Raw genomic sequence first — 27,106 nt, 5'->3', positions numbered from 1 at the left:
CTCACTTCTGTTTTGTTTTGTCATTATAGTTCCCACTTTGCTATTGTTTGTCTGTACAATCTCTGTCTGGTTCTGTGATTGTTCCTGTCTGCGGTATAATTAATTTTGCTGGGTGTAAACTAACTAAGGTGGTGGGATATAATTGGTTACATAATCATGTTACAATATGTTAGGATTGGTTAGTTAAATTTCAGGAAAATTATTGGTTAAGGTATAGCTAAGCAGAACTCAAGTTTTACTATATAGTCTGCAGTCAATCAGGAAGTGGGTGGGTGGGTGGCGGAAATGGGAACAGGGAATGGGGGTAAGGAAATTGGAATCATGTTTGGCTAAGGGCAGGAATGGGAACAGGGACACAGGTGTAAGGCTCTGTGGTGTCAGAGCTTGGAAGGGGGACACAAAGGAAGGAAATTGGAATCAAGCTTGCTGGAAGTTCAGCCCAATAAACATTGAATTGTTTGCATCTTTGGACTTTGGGTATTGTTGCTCTCTGTTCATGCGAGAAGGACCAGGGAAGTAAGTGGGTGAAGGAATAAGCCCCGAATAGTGTCCTGGCAACAAAGTCACCTGGCAGAAGTTTGTGCGCATGTGGGGAAGATGGCACGGGTGTCACCTGACACGGGGCTGAAAGGTCTTTAAAAGGGAAGAAGCTGTTTTTCTCGGGGCAGGGTCATTTTTCTCGAGACCATCCACCACCTAACAGCGAGAGTTAAGCTGCAACCAGAAGATTCACACCTTTGGGATGGAGTTCTGGGAGAGGGGTGTGTTCACATACAGGGGGAGCCTGAGAGGTCACCACTGCGCCCAGGGGCTAGACAGCTAGACTGGGGACTCTAGCTCTGAAAAGAGGGTGCCAGATGGAAGGTCTGCACCACATGAGTGCGCCTGGGGCCTCCACAGTTGAGGCAGTGGCTGGACTCTGTTCAGGCCAGGGGCTCACAATATCTGGCGGATCCAGGGAAACAGGCTTGGATTCCCCTGACAGCAGGCCTAGTGAATAGCCACGAGGGGGACTTGCAAGGATCTGTGACACAGCCATGTCCACCTGCAGTAACTGTGACTATCATTTTCAGATTGAATTAGCACTCAGCATGTCCTAGGCATATCCCTGAAGGAGACACAGACCCTGTCCCGGAGAGCTCGCCAATGAAGGGAGGGGAGAAGGCATGCTACATATGAGCAGCGGGACCCGGCGGAGGCTCACAGTTTATTAGTCACCTATTGGTTTGTGGATGGGTTTTTTAAAATATTAAACACATGACTTACTTTACCTAAACACAGTCCCTACAGCTTGAGATAGACACGACATGCAAATACATCACCAACAGCTCCCATTCCGTTCCAAATGATCCCCCCGGCTTTACAAACAAACTGCCATGTAAACAACAAGCAGGATCACATCGCCCACCACTGAAATACAGCCACCTCTGGGGCAGAATACGGCAGCTGCTTAACAATACCTCTACACAACTGTTCAATTCAAGTGGTGAGCAGGATTAATCCAGCCACTGAACCTGCAGGGGTCACTTATCCACAAAACCAAATTCAATCACCGTCTCCGTGCCGACGACTCAGATCTACCTCTCAACTCCAGAGCCATCTGCTTCTGTCCAAACGACAATCTTGACCCATTTCTCTAATGTCTCCTCATGGATGGCTAGCCACCAGATCACACTCAACCTGTCCAAAACAGAGCTCTGACTCTTTCCCCTCCTCCCCAATCCCTCCCTGCTACTTTCTTTCTCTAGAACTGCGGACTACACCATCCCATCCTTCTCACTCAAATCTGTAACCTGGGCGTCATCTGCGACTTGCACCTAGGTCCTCACTTCCTGCCTAAGTCAAAATCTTCTTTCTAAGATACGGCCTTTCCTTTCCATCCATGCAGCTAAAGCCCTCATCCTGGCTCTCATCATCCTGCGTCTTAATCACTTCAGCGTCCTTCTCTCTGGCCTTGACAAATGCACTCTTGCCCTGCTTCTATCCAGTCAGAAGGCTGCTGCAAAGTTCCTATTCCTAGCCTATCACTTTGCATCCCTCCACAGGCTTCCGTGTCTCTAGCGTATCAAACGTAAGTCGCTGGTCTTTGCTGTCAAGGCCCTTTTACAGCCTATTCCCACCCTGCTTCTCTCATTCAGCATGGAAAGGTCCGCTCCTGATGTCAGCCTCCACTGCCCACGGGTTACGTTTTCAAATACACACCTTGCCGCTCTCACTCTTGCTGCCCCTCATGCTTGGCAGGGACTCCCCATAAAGAGCCACACAACTGACTCATTACGTTCCTTCAGATCTCTCCTTACAACTCTCCTTTGCCGGGACGTCGACAGAAAACTTGATGCTGGTCAAGAGACCACAGCCAACCGTGGTGACCAATATTGGCTATTGTTCCCTTGTGTTCTCCATCTCTCTGTATCCATCTGTGGTCCCCAGTCTTACACCTTAATTGTAAGCTCTTTAGGACTGTCTTTTTATTCTGGGTTTGTGCAGCACCTGGTGCCATGGGGTCTTGGACAGGGCAGGGGCTCCTAGGCGTTACAGTAATACAAATAGATAATAATAATTGCAATAACGCAGTTAGATGTACAGAACTGGAACTTAACCCCCTGTGTGCTGGCTAGCACCCCATCTGCTTGTGAAAGTAGATCTTTCATGGCCACAGATGCTCCAGGATTTTATTTCAAAGGGTCTGAGTCTGCATGCTTCAGACCCTTACTCCGGGTTTATCAATAGGCAGCCCGTGGTCCAAATCCAGACCACAAGAGCCTTTTCAGCAGACCACAGGGCTCATGGAGGCTCCGGGCTTCAGCCCTGCAGGTGGGTACTTCAGTCCTGAGGTGCTTCCTACGGGGCTGAAGCTCCAATTCCTCGTGGGGCTGAAGCCCAGAGTCCGGGCGCACTTCCCGCAGGGCTGAAGCCCCACTGGAGGTGCTCTGGGACTCCAAGCCTCAGCCCCGCTGGGACTCGGGGATGCAGCCGTGCCCGAGGCATGCAGGGACTTGGGGCTTCAGCCCCACCGGGACTCGGGGCTTTGGCCCCTTGCTGGAGGCAGCTCTGGGACTCGGGGCTTCAGCCCTGCCTGAGGCCCGCTGGGACACCAGGCCTGAGCCACGCTGTGCAGCAGGAGACTCAGGGGCGTTCCCAAACATTTATCGAGCTCCAATCCTGTGCACCTGCATGTAATCCGTGACAGCAGGAGCCCGGCTGCCTGGGGCTGACAGCCAAGTACCCCCTGGAATGCTACCCACCACCCCAATCAAAATCTAAAATGGCACCCCCAGGTCACAGACCCTGCAATTAAAATGTCCACAATCCCACCCCAACGGCTGAGGCTGCATATTTCCTGTCTGTCTTGGAGAAACCCCGTCTGATTGGCTGTTTTTTCCCTTGCTGACAATCGGCGGCTGCAGGAAGCAGGGGGCGCTCTCTGCCCAGAGCCATCCCTTGGGTAGCGCGAATCGGGGCGACCGCCCCTGGCCCCGCACTTTAGGGGGGCCCCACGCTTCGATAAAATCGGGATTATCCCGATATTTAGCCCTTTTGTCCCGCGTCCCGACCGATGTACGATTAGGAGACCAGCGGGGAAGCTGATTTGTCCCGGGCCCCTCGCCCCCCGAGGGACGGCCCTGTCTCTCTCCCTGCCCTCAGCAGGAGCCTTTTGACAGGAGAGAGGAAAGAGTTCAGTGGCTTGTGGCAGCCCTCCTCTTCCCTTCCCTCTACGCTTGGGACAAGGCGAGGCCTCTTGTGCCTCTCCCTCTTCTCCTCTTCCTCCCTGCATCCCTTCAGCCCTGCCGGCAGCCGCTGGCTGAGCGCAGGGCACGTACTAAGGCGGCTGTGGGAAATTAGAGTTCATGTGGAAGAATATCCACATAATATTTCAGGGGAAAAGGCAGAGGAGCTCCATGCATTTTTGAGGGATCCCACAAGCATGAGCATTCTGGCCTTCCTTGTTGATTTAACAGGCCACTTAAACAATTTCAACTTAAAGCTACAGGGGCAAAAATCGCAATGTAGTGGATCTCCACAGCAGTATCACTTCATTTGAAAACAAACTGAGACTCTTCAAAAGTGATTGGGGAACTGGGGAGATGCTGCATTTCCCAATACTGCTAAGCTGTCTGGACACTGCAGATGTGAATCAGATGGAATCAACTCTTCTTGAAAACTTCCAGCAGAGGCTCCAAGAAATTGAAAGTGTTAAAGACACCTTCCTGTTTGTAAGGAATCCATTCGCGGTACAAGCAAACGGCACTTGGTGCAATCAAGTGTAAGGGGACTGTTGCCCCCTTACTAACAGTCAGTGGGTGTGTTTTAGTTGCTAGTTCCCAGTACTCAAAGGGGAAGGGTCGATGGGGAATCAGGACCCTGAGACTGACAGTCCCCAGGAACAATGGGGAGAGGCCAATGCTCCAGGTCAGCCTGTATGACAGGGCAGGCAGGCTAATCATGGAGTCAGGAGTCCAGGGAGGTCCCGTCCTCCGTGTGAGCTGGAATTGCCTGGATCAGACAGAGTGGGGCCGAGCTAAGGAGAAAGCAGGGGCCTGAGCTGAGCTGGGGAGCAGAGCTGGGCCAGATCCAGAGAGAGCAGACTTGCCCTGGGAGGAGAACTGCAGCAACCAGAGCCAGAGGGGCCAGAAAAGCAGTCCAGGAAGCAGGTCAGTGCTGGGGGCAGAGTCACAGAAGCAGCCTGCAGAGCAGACCTGTCCTGGGAGCAGAGCTGCAGCAACCAGAGCCAGAGGGGCCAGAGCAGCAGCCCAGGGAGCTGGAGGCAGAGCAGCAGCAGCCGTGCAGAGACCGAGTGGTGGAGCTGGGGCTGGAGCAGCCCGGAGCTGGGTGCGGTGAGCAGCTGGGGAGAGCGAGGGGGACCCTGGGCAGCGGGCCCAGCACAGGGAGGCGCCTCAGCCAAGGGGCTCTGCAGGCCAGGCGTGGATTGTAACCCCGACAGGGCGGGGGTGACACCGGGAAGAAGGGTCCTACCACTGAGAGCCTGAGAGCGTGTGGCCACCACCAGAGCGAGAGTCCAACCCGCAGCATCCCTGCAGCGCAGCCAGGGCCAGAGGAGGAGGCCTGGGACTTACAAGGAGCAGACTGTGAACAGCCCTGACGTTCCAGAGACACTGTTTGTGATGTTCCCTGCCACAGAGCGGGGTGATGTGTTTCCTTTCACCTCTCATTTTTCCTTATTCTTTTTAAAATTAATTGTTGATTAAATAACTTGCATTTGCTTTAAATTGTGTGTAATGGTCAGTGGGTCAGAGAAGTGCCCAGTGCAGAGAGAGTACCCCAGAGTGGGGACACCCTAGCCCCTGTCCTAGGTGACCACAGCAGGGTTGGGGGTCGAGCTCCCCAGGAATCCTGGGTCCAGCCTTGTTGGGGTGACGAGGACTCTGGCAGACAGGAGAGTGGAAGGGGAGTCCTCAAGGGCAGGAAGGCCACTGGGTAATGGAAGCGGGAGCGAGGATTCAGATCCTTTCGCTAGCCCACTTCACCGGGGTAGTGCAGAAGCCAGGAAAGTTTCCCACAAGAGCGGGACTATCCCCCGCTTACACAAGCAAAAGTATCCTTTCCAAATGTTGAATAAGCAAAACTACAGCTGGAGCTTACGATTTACAAGCGGACAAAGTGCTGAAGATGCAGCACATTGAATCGTAGGAGTGTAGGTCTGGAAGGGTCCTCGAGAGGTAGTCCAGTCCAGTCCCCTGCACTCAAGGCAGGAATAAGTATTATCTAGACCATCCCTGACAGGTGTTTGCCTATCCCACTCTTAAAAATTCCCAGTGATGGAGATTCCACAACCACCCTAGGTAATTTATTCCAGTGCTTAACCACCCTGACAGATAGGAAGTTTTTCCTAACGTCCAACCTAAACCACCTTTGCTGCAATTTAAGCCCATTGCTTCTTGCCCTAGCCTTAGAGGTTAAGTAGAACTATTTTTCTCCCTTCTCCTTGTAACAACCTTTTAAGTACTTGAAAACTGTTCTCATGTCCCCTCTCAGTCTTCTCTTTTCCAGACTAAAAAAACCCAGTTTTTTCAACCTTCTCTCATAAGTCATGTTTTCTAGACCTTTAATCATTTTTGTTGCTCTTCTCTGGACTTTTCTCCAATTTATCCACATCCTTCCTGAAACGTGGTGCCCAGAACTGGACACAATACTCCAGTTGAGGCCTAATCAGCGCAGAGTAGAGCGGAAGAATTACTTCTCGTGTCTTGCTTACAACACTCCTGCTAATACATCCCAGAATGACAATTGCTTTTTTTTGCAACAGTTACCCTGTTGACTCATATTTAGCTTGTGGTCCACTATGACCCCCAGGTTCCTTTCCGCAGTGCTCCTTCCTAGGCAGTCATTTCCCATTTTGTATGTGTGCAACTGATTGTTCCTTCCTAAGGGGAGTACTTTGCATTTGTCCTTATTGAATTTCATCCTATTTACTTCAGACCATTTCTCCAGTTTGCCCAGATCATTTTCAATTATATAGTTGGTTTGACACGATTTGTTCTTGACCTATCCATGCTGACTGTTACTTATTCCCTTATTATCTTCTAGATGTTTGCACATTGAAACTACATCTGAAACTTTCTGGACAACCCTTGGGCTGGACTCCATGTATCCACACTTGAGGAAGATGGCATTTAACATTTTGACTATGTTCGGCTCGACATACATGTGTGAGTCAGCCTTCTCAACCATGAACAACAGTAAATTACATAAAAAGAAAAGGAGGACTTGTGGCACCTTAGAGACTAACCAACTTATTTGAGCATAAGCTTTCGTGAGCTACAGCTCACTTCATCGGATGCATACTGTGGAAAATACAGAAGATGTTCTTATACATACAAACCATGAAAAAATGGGTGTTTACCACTACAAAAGGTTTTCTCTCCCCCCCACCCCACTCTCCTGTTGGTAATAGCTTATCTAAAGTGATCACTCTCCTTACAATGTGTATGATAATCAAGTTGGGCCATTTCCAGCACAAATCCAGGTTTTCTCCCCATCCCCACCCCCCACAAACCCACTCTCCTGTTGGTAATAGCTTATCTAAAGTGATCACTCTCCTTACAATGTGTATGATAATCAAGTTGGGCCAAGAGACAAGGGGAAATAGGTTACCTTGCATAATGACTTAGCCACTCCCAGTCTCTATTCAAGCCTAAGTTAATTGTATCCAATTTGCAAATGAATTCCAATTCAACAGTCTCTCGCTGGAGTCTGGTTTTGAAGTTTTTCTGTTGTAATATCGCAACTTTCATGTCTGTGATTGCGTGACCAGAGAGATTGAAGTGTTCTCCGACTGGTTTATGAATGTTATAATTCTTGACATCTGATTTGTGTCCATTTATTCTTTTACATAGAGACTGTCCAGTTTGACCAATGTACATGGCAGAGGGGCATTGCTGGCACATGATGGCATATATCACATTGGTAGATGTGCAGGTGAACGAGCCTCTGATAGCGTGATTATCATACATATTGTAAGGAGAGTGATCACTTTAGATAAGCTATTACCAGCAGGAGAGTGGGCTGGGGGGAGAGAAAACCTTTTGTAGTGGTAAACACCCATTTTTTCATGGTTTGTATGTATAAGAACGTCTTCTGTATTTTCCACAGTATGCATCCGATGAAGTGAGCTGTAGCTCACGAAAGCTTATGCTCAAATAAATTGGCTAGTCTCTAAGGTGCCACAAGTCCTCCTTTTCTTTTTGCGAACACAGACTAACACTGCTGTTACTCTGAAACCAGTAAATCACATAATCACTCTGTTCTGGCTGATAATCATCTCTGCAATTGCTTCCGTCTTGCCTTGACTGAATTCACTCCAGCTTTCAAGGCCTTTGTCCAGTAGAGGTCATGTCACTTTCCCCACTGTTAGGGAGCACTATAGTTATACTTCACTCACGCATATTTTATTTTAAATTTATAGAATCATAGAAGATTAGGGTTGGACGAGACCTCAGGAGGTCATCTAGTCCAACCCCCTACTCAAACCAGGACCAATCCCCAACTCAATCATCCCAGCCAGGGCTTCATCAAGCCAGTCCTTAAAAACCTCTAAGGATGGAGATTCCACCACCTCCCTAGGGAACCCATTCCAGTGCTTCACCACCCTTCTAGTGAAATAGTTTTTCCTAATATCCAACTTAGACCTCCCCCACTGTAACTTGAGACCAGTGCTCCTTTTTCGGTCATCTGCCATCCCTGAGAACAGCCGAGCTCCATCCTCTTTGGAACCCCGCTTCAGGTAGTTGAAGTAGTCGTAATTTGTAGTGCTGTATAAAATTACATTTTCAGTAATTTAACAGGTATTTCACAGTAATTATGCATGATTCTTTTGCTTAATACACGTGTAGGTGGGTGTGTATTGGTTATTGGAAAGACTTGAATCATAACAAATAAAGAGTTCATGTGTACTAAGTGTTATTTTTCTGTCAAACTCTGATACTTATGTTAAATAAACCACAAAAGGCTGAAAAGTTTTGAATATGTTTATCTATCTATATGCAGATATGCCTACATTACAATAATCGTGTGTGACAAAACTCATTCAAGACTTGAAACAGTTGTCTGAACGTGTTTTTAATGCCAATATTTGCATCTGTTTCACATTTTATCCAAGTACTTTCTCAAAGTCTCAGATAAATTACATCTTTCTTGGAGGTTATTTTTAGGTTGTGCAGTGGTTTGGTTTTATTTTTCATTTAATGCACTAAAAATATAAGCAATAGGCATTACACAGCATTGTATGTGTTTGTTGAATGGGGTCACTTGTGGCTTGAAAAGTGTTCCTCTGGAGTCCGGACTTTGACTCTGTCTTAACCAAGAAATCTGGACCTTGACAAAAAATAACTGACTGCCCCTGCCTTAGCCGATTCCATCTGGGGCAGGGAGCAAGCCATCTCTCCACCCCCCTCCAGAGCTGACTTTCACAAAGTATCCAAACAGCCAAGATACAGTAGCTACATTTTGCTGGGGGGAAGGTGGAAGGGTGAGGGGATAAATCTGTCATTGATACCCCCGACGGTCCCTCAAAGCTCATCGATTTCCTTGAGGGTGTCTGGCAGGTCTTGTGCCCCACCACGCAACACAGAGCCCAGCAGTTCACTCAGCAGCTGGCATGGGGAAGTTTGCGCCACAGGTAAGCAGAGGCCTTCCATCTCCAGAGCTCTGGGTCCCGCCACCAGCACCTAAGCGCTCATTAACTCGCTGGCCCAACAGCGACATTAAATGGTTTTTGTGAGCAATAAGCACCAAGGTTATTGGGGAAAACACACCCTTCCCCATGGCCAAGGGCACTGCGGCACCATCCGGGCCCTTCCCAACAGTGGGCGATTTATCCCTTGTGACAGCCACGTCCCCCAGCCCAGCTGGAGCCGGGTTATTGCTTCACATCAGCCTGAGGTTCACTGTTCCCAGCACCGTGACCCTGGTGCATTTTGCAGTACCGGCCTTCCAGAGAGAGGAGTTTCCTGTTGCTATAAATAGGCAGATCACAAAGCCTGCCAGTCACCGTCACATTTCACTGACTCATGCTGCTGTTAACCCTCTGAGGACCCTGCCACGCACTTGCAGCATCTGCTGAAATACCAGTAACGCTGCTGCTTCTCTTGTGTAATGTGTGCAAAGCGATTGACACGCAGGAGGCCAATTCAGTCCCTGGTGTAACTCCACTGATGTCAACTGAGTTACACCAGGGATGACTCTGACCTCTGAATTTAACTCTCCCACCTGAGGAGGCACCATAGTATTATCCCCATTTTACAGATAGGGAAACTGAGGCAGAGAGAGAGCAACGTGCCTGGCCCAAAGCCACAGGTGGCATTGCTGTGTAAGTCGGAGTCAGAACTCAGGAGTTCCAGGGTCCCAATGCCATCCTCTAATTACTAGCCCGCACTGCCTCATAAAATTAAACCCAGATCTTTCAGGCAACTCTGGATTTCCTTCAGACAGAAGCCACACTTGTGAAATGTCAGGAGTACAACAATTAAGAGGGACCTAGAGGGTAGAGGTCACTCTGAAGCCACTCATCACTACTTTGACTTATAAAATATGCACCCATCAATAATCTCTGGAGGCATTCACATCAATTCAAGATACACACAACAGAACAGGATAGCAGTTTATCTACAGCAGAACTCCCCCAGCACACGGAGCAAACCTGCTCTGCTCGCGAAATGCCTGAGCCCATGAGCATCTAGATACAGTAGACGTTGCTATATGCTCGGAAAGTCAATAAACTCCAGCTTTCTCAGACTGACGGGGAAGGGGAAACCACTTGTGATGTTCCCCTGGTGTTATCTGGACCGGTGTGATCTGCTAGGTCACTCCAATCCTTGACTCTGGGAACCAGACTTACCCTGCTCTGCTGCAAGAACCCCCACTCCTGGGCTGGTCACGCACAGCCTCTGGCATGTAAGCTGCTCCCAGCTACGTGAGTAAGCACTTTTGGCCAGCCGCTGCTTGGATTGTGCAACCAAATGACACTAGCCAATATCTGCAGTCCCAGACACAACCCTACGAACCTCCGTCTTGCAGTGTCCAGTTATGCCCGCTGGATGCGGCAAGCTTACATGAGTTTGTCAATTTAACAAAGAAATTGATATGCACCTGGCTTGTTATCCCAAGGGGAGTCTCTGACACGTTTCAAACCAAGCGCACTGCTTCAGGTAGAAGAAACAAACAGATTTATTAACTATGAAGATGAATTTTAAGTGATTATAAGTCAAAGTCAGATTTGGTCAAATGAAATAAAAGCAAAACGCATTCTAAGCTGATCTTAACACTTTCAATGCCCTTTCAAACTTAGATGCGTCTCACCACAGGCTGGCTGGTTGCTCTTCAGCCAGGCTCTCCCCTTTGATCAGCGCTTCAGTGGCTTGGTGGTGGTGTCTGTAGATGGAGGTGGGAGAGAGAGAGCATGGCAAACGTCTCTCCCTTTTATCATGTCCTTTCTTCCCTCTTGCCTTCCCCCCTCCTTTCAAAGTCAGGTGAGCATTACCTCATCGCAGTCCCAAACTGACCAAGGGAAGGGGGGTGACTCACTCGAGAGTCCAACAGATCCTTTGTTGCTGCCTAGGCCAGGGTCCTTTGTTCCTGTGAGGCTGGGATGGGTTTGTCCCATACTCGCCCTGATGAGGTGTGAACTGCCCCTCTGCTCTTGGAGAATTTTGCCTTGGCCTCTGCTCCCGGAGAGTTTTTGCCTGGACTTGTTTTAAGCCATGAGGACACATTTTCAGCCTCATAATAATATACATGAAATTTCAACCTACAACAGTACTATAACAGCAATGCTCCATGTATCATGAGCCTTCTGAAGACACCCCACATGACAAACTTTGCACTGGATACCACACAATCATTTTATAAGGAGGAACACGAGGGTGCAGGGTGTTCCCCCGAGGTACAGAGCATCACACCAATATACAGACAGACTGAACACTTGAGGTGCAGATCTGGGGGCTGTCAGAGTAGGTCTACACAGCAGAAGCGGTGCAGCTGAGCCTTTCCCAGATAGATGGAATCTAGTTAGCGGAGATAACTATAGCAGGAAAGGCAACACAGCACAGGCTAAGCAAAGATAGTGGAAGCCGAGCACGGACCCTGGGTACATGCGCTGCTCGTTAGCTTGCTCCAAGCCATCATTCACTGTTATCATTACATGCACTGGATTCAGGTTAGCACAGGTAGGTATGCCCTTATAGAGGCCTGCCATCTCATCTGCCAGGATGGGGCACAGAGGATGACTCTAAGGGCAGGCCAAGCCCTGGGGCATAACAGATGAAAATCCACTCCTTGAACTGCACCCAGAAAAACAGAAGCCAATTCAGAAATGAACCCGGATGAACATGGCCCCATTATTTTGCAGAGCCTTGTTCAGCTGTTTAAAAGTTCTGCTGAGGTCATGGAGTCCTCAACACTCCCCTCTCCGAAGGCCAATGCCCCCCATGCCCAGTTCAGAGAACATCACTATTGTACTGATACCCCTAAGTTGTCTTCACACGTAGCCCCAAGTACAGCCCAATAGGCCAACAATCAACCCACGGGCCACCAAAGGCATGGAGAGCTGCTGAAGGTTGACTTCCGAGGGAGAGGGTACCACCTCCACGCTGGGCAAAAACGGCAGAGGAAGAAAGATCACCTCTACACCTGAGAATCCAGGAGCAGCTGATGATTCAAAAGGCCCCCTAGCCTGCAAACCTTGTAATAAAACAGACGGCACAGGCTCTGTGTGCAAGTTTATAAGACCCGGTTGGCCCAGTTACGTAGCAGGGGTACCAACTTCCAGTCTGAGAGACAACACCCAATCATAGCGAAGAGACAACCCTGCTGAGAGAAGTCCTCCCTTTACCAAGGAAGAGCCGACACTGCGGGGAGCTGCCCGGCTGGTCTCTGCCCATCGAAGGACCAAGGTTCTGGAACCGCCTCTGCATAGCAGCAGGGGAGCCAACAACCCAACTAGCTGGAAAATGGAGCTTGATAAGGTTATGAAGCGGTTAATGTGTAGGGCCCTACCAAATTCACCCTCCATTCTGATCAATTTCACGATTTGATCAGATTTAAAAAATCGTAAATTTCATGATTTCGCCTGTTTAAATCTGAAATTTCATGGAGTTGGAACTGTGGGGGTCCTGACCCAAAAAGGGAGTTGTGGAGGGTCACAAGGCTATTGTAGAGGGGGTACGGTACTGCCACCCTTCCTTCTGTGCTGCTGCCTGCAGAGCTGGGCCCCGATCAGCAGCCACCGCTCTCCAGCCACCCAGCTCCGAAGGCAGCCCAGAAGTGAGGGTGGCAATACCCCAACCTCTCTAAAATAACCTTGTGACGCACCCCCCGCAACTCCCTCTTGGGCCAGGACCCCCAGTTTGAGAACCGCTGGTCTCCCCCGTGAAATCTGGATAGTGTAGGGTAAAAGCACACAAAAGACCAGATTTCACAGGGAAAGACCAGATTTTCCAGGTCACAAGGCGTTGTGAAACAGCCTCATTAACGATTGCTCATACAGGGACAAAAGGGGGCTGGAGGAGAGGAGAAGACATATCCAAGTTTCTTTAAATCTGTAGCAGGACGCCAGGCACCTGTGGATTTGGAGAAGGCTCTGGGAAGAAGCTCTACAGTGAAGCAGAGAGAGAGTCTCTCATGGGAGGATACAGTTTTCCTTATCCACTAGAGTTCCTTGTTCAGTGTTGGAAGAAAGCATCACATTCAGTGATTCTTTGGCATTGTCACATGATTGGTGCAACCCTTGGATTCTTTGGCTGGACAAAGACTGGGCGCCCCATCAAGGCACTTGCTTAGTTTCAGGATCGCCACAAGGACTGTATTGCCATGTCTGACCACGCCCACACACAGGACGGAAAAAGGTGTGTGTCTATGTGTGTCTACACTGCTAAGGAAAACCCACAGCACCGAGTCTCAGAGCCCGGGTCACTAGACGGAGCCTGGGCTCCGAGACCTTTCCCCCTCACTGCATTTCAGAGCCTGGGCCCAAAGGTCTACGCTGATGTTTTCAGTCCTGCAGTCCCTGTCCCACAAGATCCAGGCTCTGGGACTCAGAGCCACGGATTTTTTCTTTGCAGTGTAGACGTACCTCGTGTGTGTGTGCCAGAGAGTGTGACTGTGTGTGTGTGCATGTGAGAATGTGACAGACAGCATGAGTAAGAGTGCTAAGAAAAGATTAATCGGTGAGCTCACACAGCTCCATGATGGATCTGAATTAGAAACAAACAAACAAAAAATATGTTAACCTACACTACGGTTTTTGGTTTCCTTGGTCTGTTGCTGCCGCTGCATAAAAATAGCTACACTCAGCTCATCTAAGTTTGAAGAAGAAACAAAAAAACCAGCATGTGCATGAACACACACAAACACACAGAGACACTTTCGTGACTAAAAGAAACTTTCCTGATCATAACAGAGCCCGGGACAGCACCATTCTAATTTATCTACTTCTGCAGGGTGGCCAATTTAGCTGAAAAACCCCAGCAATCACTTCCTTAGAGAAACTGCATAAACAACGGGTCTTAAGTAAGGAGATTTCACCAGGAGGAGCAGGAAGCAAAAAATCCAGCATTGCATACAAGCACCCGAGCGTGTTTCCCTGTCTGTCGCTCATTTCAAAAGTGGAAGTTACAGAGCTCAGAAACCACAGTCCCTCTGATTGCCCCTTCTTTGGAGACACCTGCCTTCACACACACTATTTGCAGTGACCCAAGTTGCACACTGGGCCACCCTATCAATGGCCTCGCTATGCTTTTCAGGAACTAAGTATAAAACTTTCCAGAGATCGGTGTTTGCCCAAGTTGTGGTGTATTGATTTTGATAGGAAAAATGAGGCACAAAGGGGTTCTGTAACTTGACCAAGGTCAGACAGGCAGTTACTGACAGAGCCAGGAAGAGAACCCAGGAGTCCTGACTCCTAATCATAGAATCACAGGACTGGAAAGGACCTCGAGAAGTCATCCAGTCCAGTCTCTGGCACTCAAGGCAGGGCTAAGTATTATCTAGACCCTCCCCGAAAGGTGTTTGTCCAACCTGCTCTTAAAATCCCCAGTGATGGAGATTCCACAACCTCCCTAGGCAATTTATTCCAGTGCTTAAATGCCCTCTGCCCACTAGAAACATGACCACCCAAAGTGAGGAACAGAAGCCAGTTCTTCTGACTCTAACCACTAATCCACCATGGCACACACTCTACACTGACAAAAGGAGCCAGCATTCACTTTTCCTTATAATACAAACTCGATCGAAATGCCCAACATGGGCACTTGCTATGGACAAGTTCTCAAATGGCAACTTTCTCCTTAAAAACACCATGTGACATCTCTTTTCTCTTCCTAGTTCAGCTTGTCTCTCCTGAAAACCCACAGGGGGAGGAACAGACCTTGCCTACCAACCGAATGGGTTAATTTTGATTCCTTTTATAACCATGTTTATGGTGCTCCTCACCATAGGATCTAAGGGCCTCTTCCAAGCAGCTTTTTAGCCACCTAGATTTGGGAAGGGGAGGGGTCTGATGTCCACTCCTAGCATGTCTTGCACCCCAAAGGGTCCCAACAGTGATCTCGGACCACTGGACATGGTGGAAGCTCCAACACTTGAGTCATTTAAAAGGAGACTGCACAACACTCTAGAAGATGTTCTGTAGGGAACAAGCTTACACAGCCCCAAGACGTAGAAACTAGATGATCTAACAGGACTTCTGCATTCCTAGCTTCTGGGGTTGTATGCTCCCAAAGTGCGTTTAACCTGCCCAAAGGAACTAGCTCACCGAGCTTCATCGGGCCCTGAAGCCTCAAGCAATCGAGAGGCCCTACAGATATACAGGTGGACAGACTCTGCCATAAAGGGAAACCATGCACAAGAGCATAGGACAGGAGGTGAAGAAGAATTCCATACACAGCAGAAACGGCGAAGGGGAATTTTAGGCCAGAAGGAATCGGTTACCGGAATGGAATTCGGACAAAACCCCCTGGTTAAGATCCCTAACTCTCGTGCCAGGAAATCTTTAATGGGCACCGTAGTCGGGACTTCTGTTTTATGCCGCATCAAAAAGACAATACCTCTGCCAACACGCCGCCCCCTATCTCCGGGATGTTGTACTGGTTCAATATATGCTCTGACAAATTTGTGCACCGCATGTGTATCCATCCTGGTTAGAGCTACTGCGAGAACGCTCTCTTGCGCTGTTGTCTGGAGCTTCTGCTTTGGGTCCTGATGGAACCAAATAGTGTCACAGGACAGGGAAAAAACAGAAATTAACCAAACTTTTTCAAACATCAACAGAAGGCCAGCTGGAGGTTTGGCTGAAGGTTCAGGTAGTCATTGATCTTATCCAAAGCAGTTTGCCCGTTCCAGTCACAGTGAGAAGATGTCATGACACAACATCACTGCGATGCAGTTGTGTGTCCTGGAGGACAAACAGAAAATTGTGGCAGCTCTTACACCAGAATCTGCTGGGACAAAGGCCCTGCTATTTCCAAAATTAATTATGTAGCCCTTTACGCTAGCTGTGCCTGCTCATTATAATAATCTCTCTCCCTCTCATGCACCGACAGAGGAAACCCATGGCATTCCAGCAATCCAGCAGAGCCCTGTTTGAGCCAGTGAATGAATTATGGGTTTTTCCAGGATCTCTCTACTCCCTTTTCTTTTACACACAAATACACTCAGATCTCCTGGGACCAAAAAGACACACCCCAATTTATAGCTACCTCTTTTGTCAAAAGATTCTCACTGAATTCCTTCCAGTTAGCAAAGCGTCATCCATGTACAATCCAAGCGACTGACTCACTATGTAATGGCAAATTCGATCAATCCTTATGCATAAAGCAATCACCAGATGTGGATGGGAAGAAATTTCCCCCCGGGGCACAGTATTGATTAGTTAGGGAATTATGGAGACTGGACTATTTCCTCTGAAGCATTTGATGCTGGCCTCTGTCTGTTGCAATATGAAAGTGCCCATGTTCCAGGAGTCAGTTACTTTCAACTGGATGAACTTGGTACGAAGAGCTTGTGTGGTTGTGTTTGGAGAAGAGAGCAGATATTTGATTCCCTGTAGGAAGGGCGGATATTTTCTCACTTCAAGGGTCCATACACTGGTCCCTCCTGCCGTGAGCAGATTCTGAACAGATCAATTAAATTAGGGAGTGGGACAAAAATCTTCTCATTATGGTGATGAGTTTCGCATCTCTCTGTTTGCAATGTGCTCAGTTACCACAATGAAGAGACTCAAGAAGCAAAGTGCCAGGGGAAGGAATGCCATCTGTAAACGGATTCTGGCCGGAGTATAGAACCACAAGGGTCATGCTCATATTGGGCCCAGTTCTGCCCCCATTGAAGTCAGAGAGTTCGGGATTGGTCCCTCTGAGTCAACAGGGCACCGAGTCTGAGGAACGTCTAAACCAAAAATGAAGGCTCTCTTCTCATTTTGCTAATAACTTGGACAAACTTTCACTCCCCCATTACCCTCTTTGTCCAAACACGGGATCTTTGCGAAAACCTTACAGAAGCCACAATAGAAATAACCCTGTATCAACCAAGAATGAACAGACCCGGAAGGAGAACTGGAAAAGTTTCAAGATCCGTGTAAGTTATCCAGACCAAACACTTGTGCTTTACACGAAACCAATCACAGACCGTGTGCGCTGAGTTCTTGTGCACCGATAGCCGGTTTCATTACAGCACAGGTGTTAAAGCAATGACATCCCGTACGTAAGAAACTTCAGAACATTCCCACAGCCTCATTTCAAATGGAGTTAAGTGATGAGCTGAACTCAACAGCTCTTATTGCATCTTCCCATTCGTTAGTCTCTCAAGTCATGCTAAGGGGTCCCGGGGCTCACCACCAAAAGGAAGCGGGGATGTTTTTAAGATTTGGGACACCCCAAAATTCTTATTTTGTTACTCCGTCATTGCTGGAGGGCTCTGCGGCACAATGGGACCCAGCAGCACCCTGGTGTTAATATCTTACATTCAGAGAGCACCTTTCCTCTCAAAAAGCAGTTTGCAAACTTTACTAATCTGATACAGATTACAAAGGAAAAACAATGAGGTTCATCATCCACCACCTAAACCTCTCACTGCCAGAAGCTGGGACTGGACAACCGGGGATGGATCACTCAAAACTGTGTGTTTTGTTCATTCCCTCTTAAGCACCTGGCACCAGTCACCGCCAGGGGACAGGGTACTGAGCTAGCTGGATCATGCGTCTGATCCAGTATGGCTTTTATGTTCACTGAAATGCAGCCACTTCTGGGGTGAGACAAAATAACTGTCCTTCACCATCCTTCCAAGCAAAGAGCCTGAGAACATCTTTTGTTAACAGCGTCTTCCAGTCACCAGTGTCCAGGTTATATTGTCTGATTAGGGCCAGCTCTGAAGCCCACTGTCATCAATAGAAGTCTGCCTACTGAAGTCAACAGGCTTTGGCTCAGGCGAGTTGACTGTACGCTCCTAGGACAAGAAGCATTTATTTCTCTGTGGCACCAAGCTAACTGTTGGCGTTCAGCAGATAATACCATCACTCACTTCTACCTGCTTCCCACTGCAAGGGATCAGCCCCAGAACTCACCAGCCCCCTAATGGGAGCGGCAGGAGCTAATGTACAAATTCCCGCTACCTCCCCCGGGCACCCCAACTGCTGATCAGAGGGCAGAGCATCAGGTTTGACTGCCTCTCTCACTTGCAAATATCGCACGCTATGGGTAAGCAAACTCAGGGAGACACTGATAGACCCCCACACACACACCTGATTCCTTGCAACGCATCCTCACCTTCTTGAAAGGGATGGGGGAGGAGAGCAGCAGGTCCCCTCTCATGCTCCAGACACATCCAGGGCTTAATTGGTGCCAGGGCTTGCCAGGGCTGAGCCCCAGCACCTCTGGGGCTGGCAGTTCAGGGCTCCAGAACCTCTGAGCCTGGCAGTTCAGAGCCCCGGCACCTCTGGGCCTGGCAGTTCCTAGTCCCAGCACCTCCGGGCTCCCCGTGTCAATTATGGAAGTAAAAACACAGCTTGAGCCCCGGCACCACTTTCATTACAAATTAAGCACTGGACAGATCCCTTCATTTTGGGCCACAGGGTTTTTATTGGCGCTTCTCCTAGTCTGTCCTTGGCTTCTTTGCCAGCTACTGCACGCTGACAGTAATTTTACAATCAGCCAAAGAACAGCTGTAGGCAGCAGAGGGGGAAATCATTCCTCAGAACCCAGCTGTTTTCGCTCTTCAAATGTTAACAATTTGGCCCAAAAGAAGAAACCAAAGAAAATTCCAAAAAGAAAATCTGCATCAAGAGAGGGTTGGAACTGCAGCGAAAAATCAAACTGGGGTTGTTCCAACACCCAAGGAGGACCGAGCATTTCCTTAACCACTCCCTGGGGGCAGAGTGGACTTGCAGTTTTTATTAGCCTGTGTAAAAGCCCCCACTGGGCTGTGAACTGTGTGGCATGGAGGAGCCAATCCCTGGAGCTCCAGAGCCATCTGCTAATCTCCATTTCCCTCCAGAGTCCAGGGCCCCTGCCCAGCCCCCAGTAAAGGAATCGGTAGCCCCAAAATCTCCAGAACGTCAGCAGGCAAAGATTTGTCCACTGGGAGCTCTACAAGTAGCTGAAAAAACAGAGTGAGCAGAGCCATGCCCCCTGCCCCTCCCGAACAAGATGGCTGCAGCTGATGGCCCTGAGTCTAGGATGGCCCTGCTGGAGAGGGTGGCTGCCAATACAGGAGATATCGAGCCTACAATGCAGCTGACTGTCGCCGCCTCTCTGCCAGCACAGAAAGGACGGGTGACTCAAACAGAAAGAAGCTCATCGGTGGAAGATAGGTCCGAGGGCTCTCCGCCCAGGTGCAGAGGAGCCTCAAAGCCTGGCAGCTTGACACCCCATGTCTCAGAAGTGGCTCTGCTCCCTGCAAGCTGCACAGGAGCTGAGCAACAGAGCAGAGGAGAAGCCCAGTGTGGGTTGCTGAGTTAGTTGGACAGCGATTTCTGCCCTCCCTGACACCTCCTACTTTCTTCCTCTCAGCCTGCCCCTGCTGGCCCCTTTCCCCACATCCCCTGCCTTCCTCTTCCCCCACACCTGCCCTCCCCAATCTCTTTCCCCTTGCTGTGCCATCCCCCCATCGCTCTGAATCTCCCCTCAGCTTCTTCAGCCTCTTCCCTCACCCGAACACCTTCTATGAGCTCAAACCCCGAGGACATGAAGTCTGAAGTCAATGAGGAAGAGGCAATTGTTCAATTGGATTGGTTGGGGGTCTTCTTTGGTGCAGTCATTTACCATTTGTGGCAGCAGTGAAATTTCTCCCCCACTGCGCTAAATGTTTGTTTAATATGGGGAAGGGAAGCAGTGTTCGATTGTAAATTGAAACGGGGGAGGGAGACAAGTGGCCCTGGGAAAGTAAACCCCAACACATACAAGGGCTCGCTCACCGCACCAAGCTGCATTACCACAACTCCGGCTGGTTTGGCACACTGAAAAGATTGCAAATTAGAGAGTAATACGCGGGAAGATCCTTGACATACCCGGTTAGGAGACCGTACGTTTGCAGAGCGTGTGCTCCCTTTCCATCTCCTTATAATATCGTTACTACTTCGCTGTATGGGAACCATAGGATGCCTGTTAATAATAATTTAACTAATGGATATTGGCAGAGCTGCTCGCCCGGCCTGGCCCCTTCAGAATGTTGGTTTCCTTTGGTTTCTGCTGTTAAGTGTTTGATAATTGTTGCCATTTCGTGGTAATCTACTATGCTTGGTACTAAGTTTGGTTGCTATACAGTAGAACCTCGGAGTTACGAACCCCTCGGGAACGGAGGCTGTTCATAACTCTGAACAAAACGTTCTGGTTGTTCTTCCCAAAGTTTATAACTGAGCATGGACTTCATGCAGCCTTGAAACTTTACTATGCAGAAGAAAAATGCTGCTTTTAGCCATCTCAATTTAAATGAAACAAACACAGAAACAGGCTTCAGAGGAGCAGCCGTGTTAGTCTGTATCTGCAAAAAGAACAGGAGGACTTGTGGCACCTTAGAGACTAACACATTTATTTGAGCATAAACACAAACAGTTTCCTTCCCTTGTCAAATCTTTTTCTTTAACTTTCCCTTAATTTTTTTAGTATATTTCATTTAACACAGTACTGTACTGTATTTGCTGCTTCTATTCTTTTTTTTTTTTTCTTTTTCTGGTCTCTGCTGCTGCCTGATTCATAGAATATCAGGGTTGGAAGGGACCCCAGAAGGTCATCTAGTCCAACCCCCAAACTCATTTCCAGTTCCAAATGAGGTGTGCGGTTGACCGGTCGGTTCATAACTCTGGTGTATGTAACTCTGAGGTTCTACTGCAGGGCCATCCATAGGGCACCTGAAAATTTGGGGCACCCCTGAGTCTTAGTCTCCACCCACCTGACTCTTCCTATCCCTGTTCTGACCCTTCCTGCAGGCTCCCACCACAGCTGGCTGCTGCAGCCTGGTGAGTCTTCCGGAGGGGACCTAGTACTTAAAAGTGAAAAATGGTTTCAGAGTAGCAGCCGTGTTAGTCTGTATTCACAAAAAGAAAAGGAGTACTTGTGGCACCTTAGAGACTATTCTGTCCAAGTTTTTTCATGCAGTTGATGGATTTCCACTCCATACGGCTAAATGCAGTGCCTTGCATAATGACAGGTTTCAGAGTAGCTTAGTCTCTAAGGTGCCACAAGTACTCCTTTTCTTTTTGTAAAAGTGAAAAAGACTTCCAGCCTGCTAGACCTATTAGCACAACACTGAAACTGTTAAAGAGCCATTCAAGGGGTCGAAACAGCAGACTGGACTTCTACGTAGAGTGCTTCCGCCGACGTGCACGGGCTGAAATTGTGGAAAAGCAGCATCACTTGCCCCATAACCTCAGCCGTGCAGAACACAATGCCATCCACAGCCTCAGAAACAACTCTGACATCATAATCAAAAAGGCTGACAAAGGAGGTGCTGTTGTCATCATGAATAGGTCGGAATATGAACAAGAGGCTGCTCGGCAGCTCTCCAACACGAGTTTCAACAAGCCATTACCCTATGATCCCACTGAGAGTTACCAAAAGCAACTACAGCATTTGCTCAAGAAACTTCCTGAAAAAGCACAAGATCAAATCCGCACAGACACACCCCTGGAACCCCGACCTGGGATATTCTATCTACTACCCAAGATCCATAAACCTGGAAATCCTGGGCGCCCCATCATCTCAGGCATTGGCACCCTGACAGCAGGATTGTCTGGCTATGTAGACTCCCTCCTCAGGCCCTACGCTACCAGCACTCCCAGCTACCTTCGAGACACCACTGACTTCCTAAGGAAACTTCAATCCATCGGTGATCTTCCTGATAACACCATCCTGGCCACTATGGATGTAGAAGCCCTCTAGACCAACAGTCCACACAAAGATGGACTACAAGCCGTCAAGAACACTATCCCCGATAATGTCATGGCTAACCTGGTGGCTGAACTTTGTGACTTTGTCCTTACCCATAACTATTTCACATTTGGGGACAATGTATACCTTCAGATCAGCGGCACTGCTATGGGTACCCACATGGCCCCACAGTAAGCCAACATTTTTATGGCTGATTTAGAACAACGCTTCCTCAGCTCTCGTCCCCTAAAGCCCCTACTCTACTTGCGCTATATTGATGACATCTTCATCATCAATCCTCAAAGAATCAATCCTGAAGCACTTGCATGAGAGGAAAGTGATCAGGAACAGCCAGCATGGATTCACCAAGGGAAGGTCATGCCTGACTAATCTAATCGCCTTTTATGATGAGATTACTGGTTCTGTGGATGAAGGGAAAGCAGTGGATGTATTGTTTCTTGACTTTAGCAAAGCTTTTGACACGATCTCCCACAGTATTCTTGTCAGCAAGTTAAGGAAGTATGGGCTGGATGAATGCACTACAAGGTGGGTAGAAAGCTGGCTAGATTGTCGGGCTCAACGGGTAGTGATCAATGGCTCCATATCTAGTTGGCAGCCGGTATCAAGTGGAGTACCCCAAGGGTCGGTCCTGGGGCCGGTTATGTTCAATATCTTCATAAATGATCTGGAGGATGGTGTGGATTGCACTCTCAGCAAATTTGCAGATGATACTAAACTGGGAGGAGTGGTAGATACGCTGGAGGGGAGGGATAGGATACAGAAAGACCTAGACAAATTGGAGGATTGGGCCAAAAGAAATCTGATGAGGTTCAATAAGGATAAGTGCAGGGTCCTGCACTTAGGACGGAAGAACCCAATGCACAGCTACAGACTAGGGACCGAATGGCTAGGCAGCAGTTCTGCGGAAAAGGACCTAGGGGTGACAGTGGACGAGAAGCTGGATATGAGTCAGCAGTGTGCCCTTGTTGCCAAGAAGGCCAATGGCCTTTTGGGATGTATAAGTAGGGGCATAGCGAGCAGATCGAGGGACGTGATCATTCCCCTCTATTCGACATTGGTGAGGCCTCATCTGGAGTACTGTGTCCAGTTTTGGGCCCCACACTTCAAGAAGGATGTGGATAAATTGGAGAGAGTCCAGCGAAGGGCAACAAAAATGATTAGGGGACTGGAACACATGAGTTATGAGGAGAGGCTGAGGGAGCTGGGATTGTTTAGCCTGCAGAAGAGAAGAATGAGGGGGGATTTGATAGCTGCTTTCAACTACCTGAAAGGGGGTTCCAAAGAGGATGGCTCTAGGCTGTTCTCAATGGTAGCAGATGACAGAACGAGGAGTAATCGTCTCAAGTTGCAGTGGGGGAGGTTTAGATTGGATATTAGGAAAAACTTTTTCACTAAGAGGGTGGTGAAACACTGGAATGCGTTACCTAGGGAGGTGGTAGAATCTCCTTCCTTAGAGATTTTTAAGGTCAGGCTTGACAAAGCCCTGGCTGGGATGATTTAACTGGGAATTGGTCCTGCTTTGAGCAGGGGGTTGGACTAGATGACCTTCTGGGGCCCACCTTAATTATGCACATTGTAGGGAGAATGCAAAAAGAAAAGGAGTACTTGTGGCACCTTAGAGACTAACCAATTTATTTGAGCATGAGCTTTCGTGAGCTACAGCTCACTTCATCAGATGCATGCCCTGGAAACTGCAGCAGATTTTATATATACACAGAGAATATGAAAAAATACCTCCTCCCACCCCATTGTCCAGCTCGTAATAGCTTATCTAAAGTGATCATCAGGTGGGCCATTTCCAGCACAAATCCAGGTTTTCTCACCCTCCACCCCCCCACACAAATTCACTCTCCTGCTGGTGATAGCCCATCCAAAGTGACAACTCTTTACACAATGTGCATGATAATAAAGTTGGGCCATTTCCTGCACAAATCCAGGTTCTCTCACCCCCTCACCCCCCTCCCAAAAACCACACACACAAACTCACTATCCTGCTGGTAATAGCTCATCAAAAGTGACCATTCTCCCTACAATGTGCATAATTAAGGTGGGCCATTTCCAGCACAAATCCAGGTTTTCTCACATCCCCCCACCCCCATACACACACAAACTCACTCTCCTGCTGGTAATAGCTCATCCAAACTGACCACTCTCCAAGTTTAAATCCAAGTTAAACCAGAACATCTGGGGGGGGGGGGTAGGAAAAAACAAGAGGAAATAGGCTACCATGCATAATGACTTAGCCACTCCCAGTCTCTATTTAAGCCTAAATTAATAGTATCCAATTTGCAAATGAATTCCAATTCAGCAGTTTCTCGCTGGAGTCTGGATTTGAAGTTTTTTTGTTTTAAGATAGCGACCTTCATGTCTGTGAATGCGTGACCAGAGAGATTGAAGTGTTCTCCGACTGGTTTATGAATGTCATAATTCTTGACATCTGATTTGTGTCCATTTATTCTTTTACGTAGAGACTCTCCAGTTTGACCAATGTACATGGCAGAGGGGCATTGCTGGCACATGATGGCATATATCACATTGGTGGATGTGCAGGTATACGAGCCTCTGATAGTGTGGCTGATGTGATTAGGCCCTGTGATGGTGTCCCCTGAATAGATATGTGGGCACAATTGGCAACGGGCTTTGTTGCAAGGATAAGTTCCTGGGTTAGTGGTTCTGTTGTGTGGTATGTGGTTGTTGGTGAGTATTTGCTTCAGGTTGAGGGGCTGTCTGTAGGCAAGGACTGGCCTGTCTCCCAAGATTTGTGAGAGTGTTGGGTCATCCTTTAGGATAGGTTGTAGATCCTTAATAATGCGTTGGAGGGGTTTTAGTTGGGGGCTGAAGGTGACGGCTAGTGGCGTTTTGTTATTTTCTTTGTTAGGCCTGTCCTGTAGTAGGTAACTTCTGGGAACTCTTCTGGCTCTATCAATCTGTTTCTTTACTTCAGCAGGTGGGTATTGTAGTTGTAAGAAAGCTTGACAGAGATCTTGTAGGTGTTTGTCTCTGTCTGAGGGGTTGGAGCAAATGCGGTTGTATCACAGAGCTTGGCTGTAGACGATGGATCGTGTGGTGTGGTCAGGATGAAAGCTGGAGGCATGCAGGTAGGAATAGCGGTCAGTAGGTTTCCGGTATAGGGTGGTGTTTATGTGACCATTGTTTATTAGCACTGTAGTGTCCAGGAAGTGGATCTCTTGTGTGGACTGGACCAGGCTGAGGTTGGTGGTGGGATGGAAATTGTTGAAATCATGGTGGAATTCCTCAAGGGCTTCTTTTCCATGGGTCCAGATGATGAAGATGTCATCAATATAGCGCAAGTAGAGTAGGGGCATTAGGGGACGAGAGCTGAGGAAGCGTTGTTCTAAATCAGCCATAAAAATGTTGGCATACTGTGGGGCCATGTGGGTACCCATAGCAGTGCCGCTGATCTGAAGGTATACATTGTCCCCAAATGTGAAATAGTTATGGGTAAGGACAAAGTCACAAAGTTCAGCCACCAGGTTAGCCGTGACATTATCGGGGATAGTGTTCTTGATGGCTTGTAGTCCATCTTTGTGTGGAATGTTGGTGTAGAGGGCTTCTACATCCATAGTGGCCAGGATGGTGTTATCAGGAAGATCACCGATGGATTGAAGTTTCCTTAGGAAGTCAGTGGTGTCTCGAAGGTAGCTGGGAGTGCTGGTAGCGTAGGGCCTGAGGAGGGAGTCTACATAGCCAGACAATCCTGCTGTCAGGGTGCCAATGCCTGAGATGATGGGGCGCCCAGGATTTCCAGGTTTATGGATCTTGGGTAGTAGATAGAATATCCCAGGTCAGGGTTCCAGGGGTGTGTCTGTGCGGATTTGATCTTGTGCTTTTTCAGGAAGTTTCTTGAGCAAATGCTGTAGTTGCTTTTGGTAACTCTCAGTGGGATCATAGGGTAATGGCTTGTAGAAACTCGTGTTGGAGAGCTGCCGAGCAGCCTCTTGTTCATATTCCGACCTATTCATGATGACAACAGCACCTCCTTTGTCAGCCTTTTTGATTATGATGTCAGAGTTGTTTCTGAGGCTGTGGATGGCATTGTGTTCTGCACGGCTGAGGTTATGGGGCAAGTGATGCTGCTTTTCCACAATTTCAGCCCGTGCACGTCGGCGGAAGCACTCTATGTAGAAATCCAGTCTGCTGTTTCGACCTTCAGGAGGAGTCCACCTAGAATCCCTCTTTCTGTAGTGTTGGTAGGGAGGTCTCTGTGGATTAGTATGTTGTTCAGAGGTATTTTGGAAATATTCCTTGAGTCGGAGACGTCGAAAATAGGATTCTAGGTCACCACAGAACTGTATCATGTTCGTGGGGGTGGAGGGGCAGAAGGAGAGGCCCCGAGATAGAACAGCTGCTTCTGCTGGGCTGAGAGTATAGTTGGATAGGTTAACAATATTGCTAGGTGGGTTGAGGGAACCATTGCTGTGGCCCCTAGTAGCATGTAGTAGTTTAGAAAGTTTAGTGTCCTTTTTCTTTTGTAGAGAAGCAAAGTGTGCGTTGTAAATGGCTTGTCTAGTTTTAGTAAAATCCAGCCACGAGGAAGTTTGTGTGGAAGGTTGTTTTTTTATGAGAGTATCCATTTTTGAGAGCTCATTCTTTATCTTTCCCTGTTTGCTGTAGAGGATGTTGATCAGGTGATCCCGCAGTTTCTTTGAGAGCGTGTGGCACAAGCTGTCAGCATCGTCTGTGTGGTATGTAGATTGTAATGGATTTTTTACCTTCAGTCCTTTTGGTACGATGTCCATCTGTTTGCATTTGGAAAGGAAGATGATGTCTGTCTGTATCTGTACAAGTTTTTTCATGCAGTTGATAGATTTCCACTCCATACGGCTAAATGCAGTGCCTTAGGGAGAATGTTCACTTTGGATGAGCTATTACCAGCAGGAGAGTGAGTTTGTGTGTGTGGTTTTTGGGAGGGGGGTGAGGGGGTGAGAGAACCTGGATTTGTGCAGGAAATGGCCCAACTTTATTATCATGCACATTGTGTAAAGAGTTGTCACTTTGGATGGGCTATCACCAGCAGGAGAGTGAATTTGTGGGGGGGCGTGGAGGGTGAGAAAACCTGGATTTGTGCTGGAAATGGCCCACCTGATGATCACTTTAGATAAGCTATTACCAGCTGGACAGTGGGGTGGGAGGAGGTATTTTTTCATATTCTCTGTGTATATATAAAGTCTGCTACAGTTTCCACGGCATGCATC

The 27,106-nt window shown here is 48.3% G+C and overlaps 1 protein-coding gene across 8 annotated transcripts in view; it reads right to left on the bottom strand.

Moving 5' to 3' along the window:
• Positions 1-27,106, bottom strand: part of ARAP1 (ArfGAP with RhoGAP domain, ankyrin repeat and PH domain 1) — a 226,271-nt gene that overhangs the window by 145,197 nt on the left and 53,968 nt on the right. The window contains exon 1 of one of the 8 annotated variants that reach the window (XR_012157518.2): positions 10,355-10,443. The exons of the other annotated variants lie outside the window; for them this stretch is intronic. The gene's annotated coding sequence lies outside the window, so the exon portion shown is untranslated. Of the gene's footprint in view, positions 1-10,354; positions 10,444-27,106 lie in introns of those variants that run through there. 8 annotated transcript variants of the gene reach the window in all.

Source organism: Lepidochelys kempii, chromosome 1 (genome assembly GCF_965140285.1).
Source record: "Lepidochelys kempii isolate rLepKem1 chromosome 1, rLepKem1.hap1, whole genome shotgun sequence".
Taxonomy (NCBI): domain Eukaryota; kingdom Metazoa; phylum Chordata; order Testudines; family Cheloniidae; genus Lepidochelys; species Lepidochelys kempii.
Note: the sequence above shows the minus strand (reverse complement) of the source record. Positions and strands in the feature narration are given on the sequence as shown.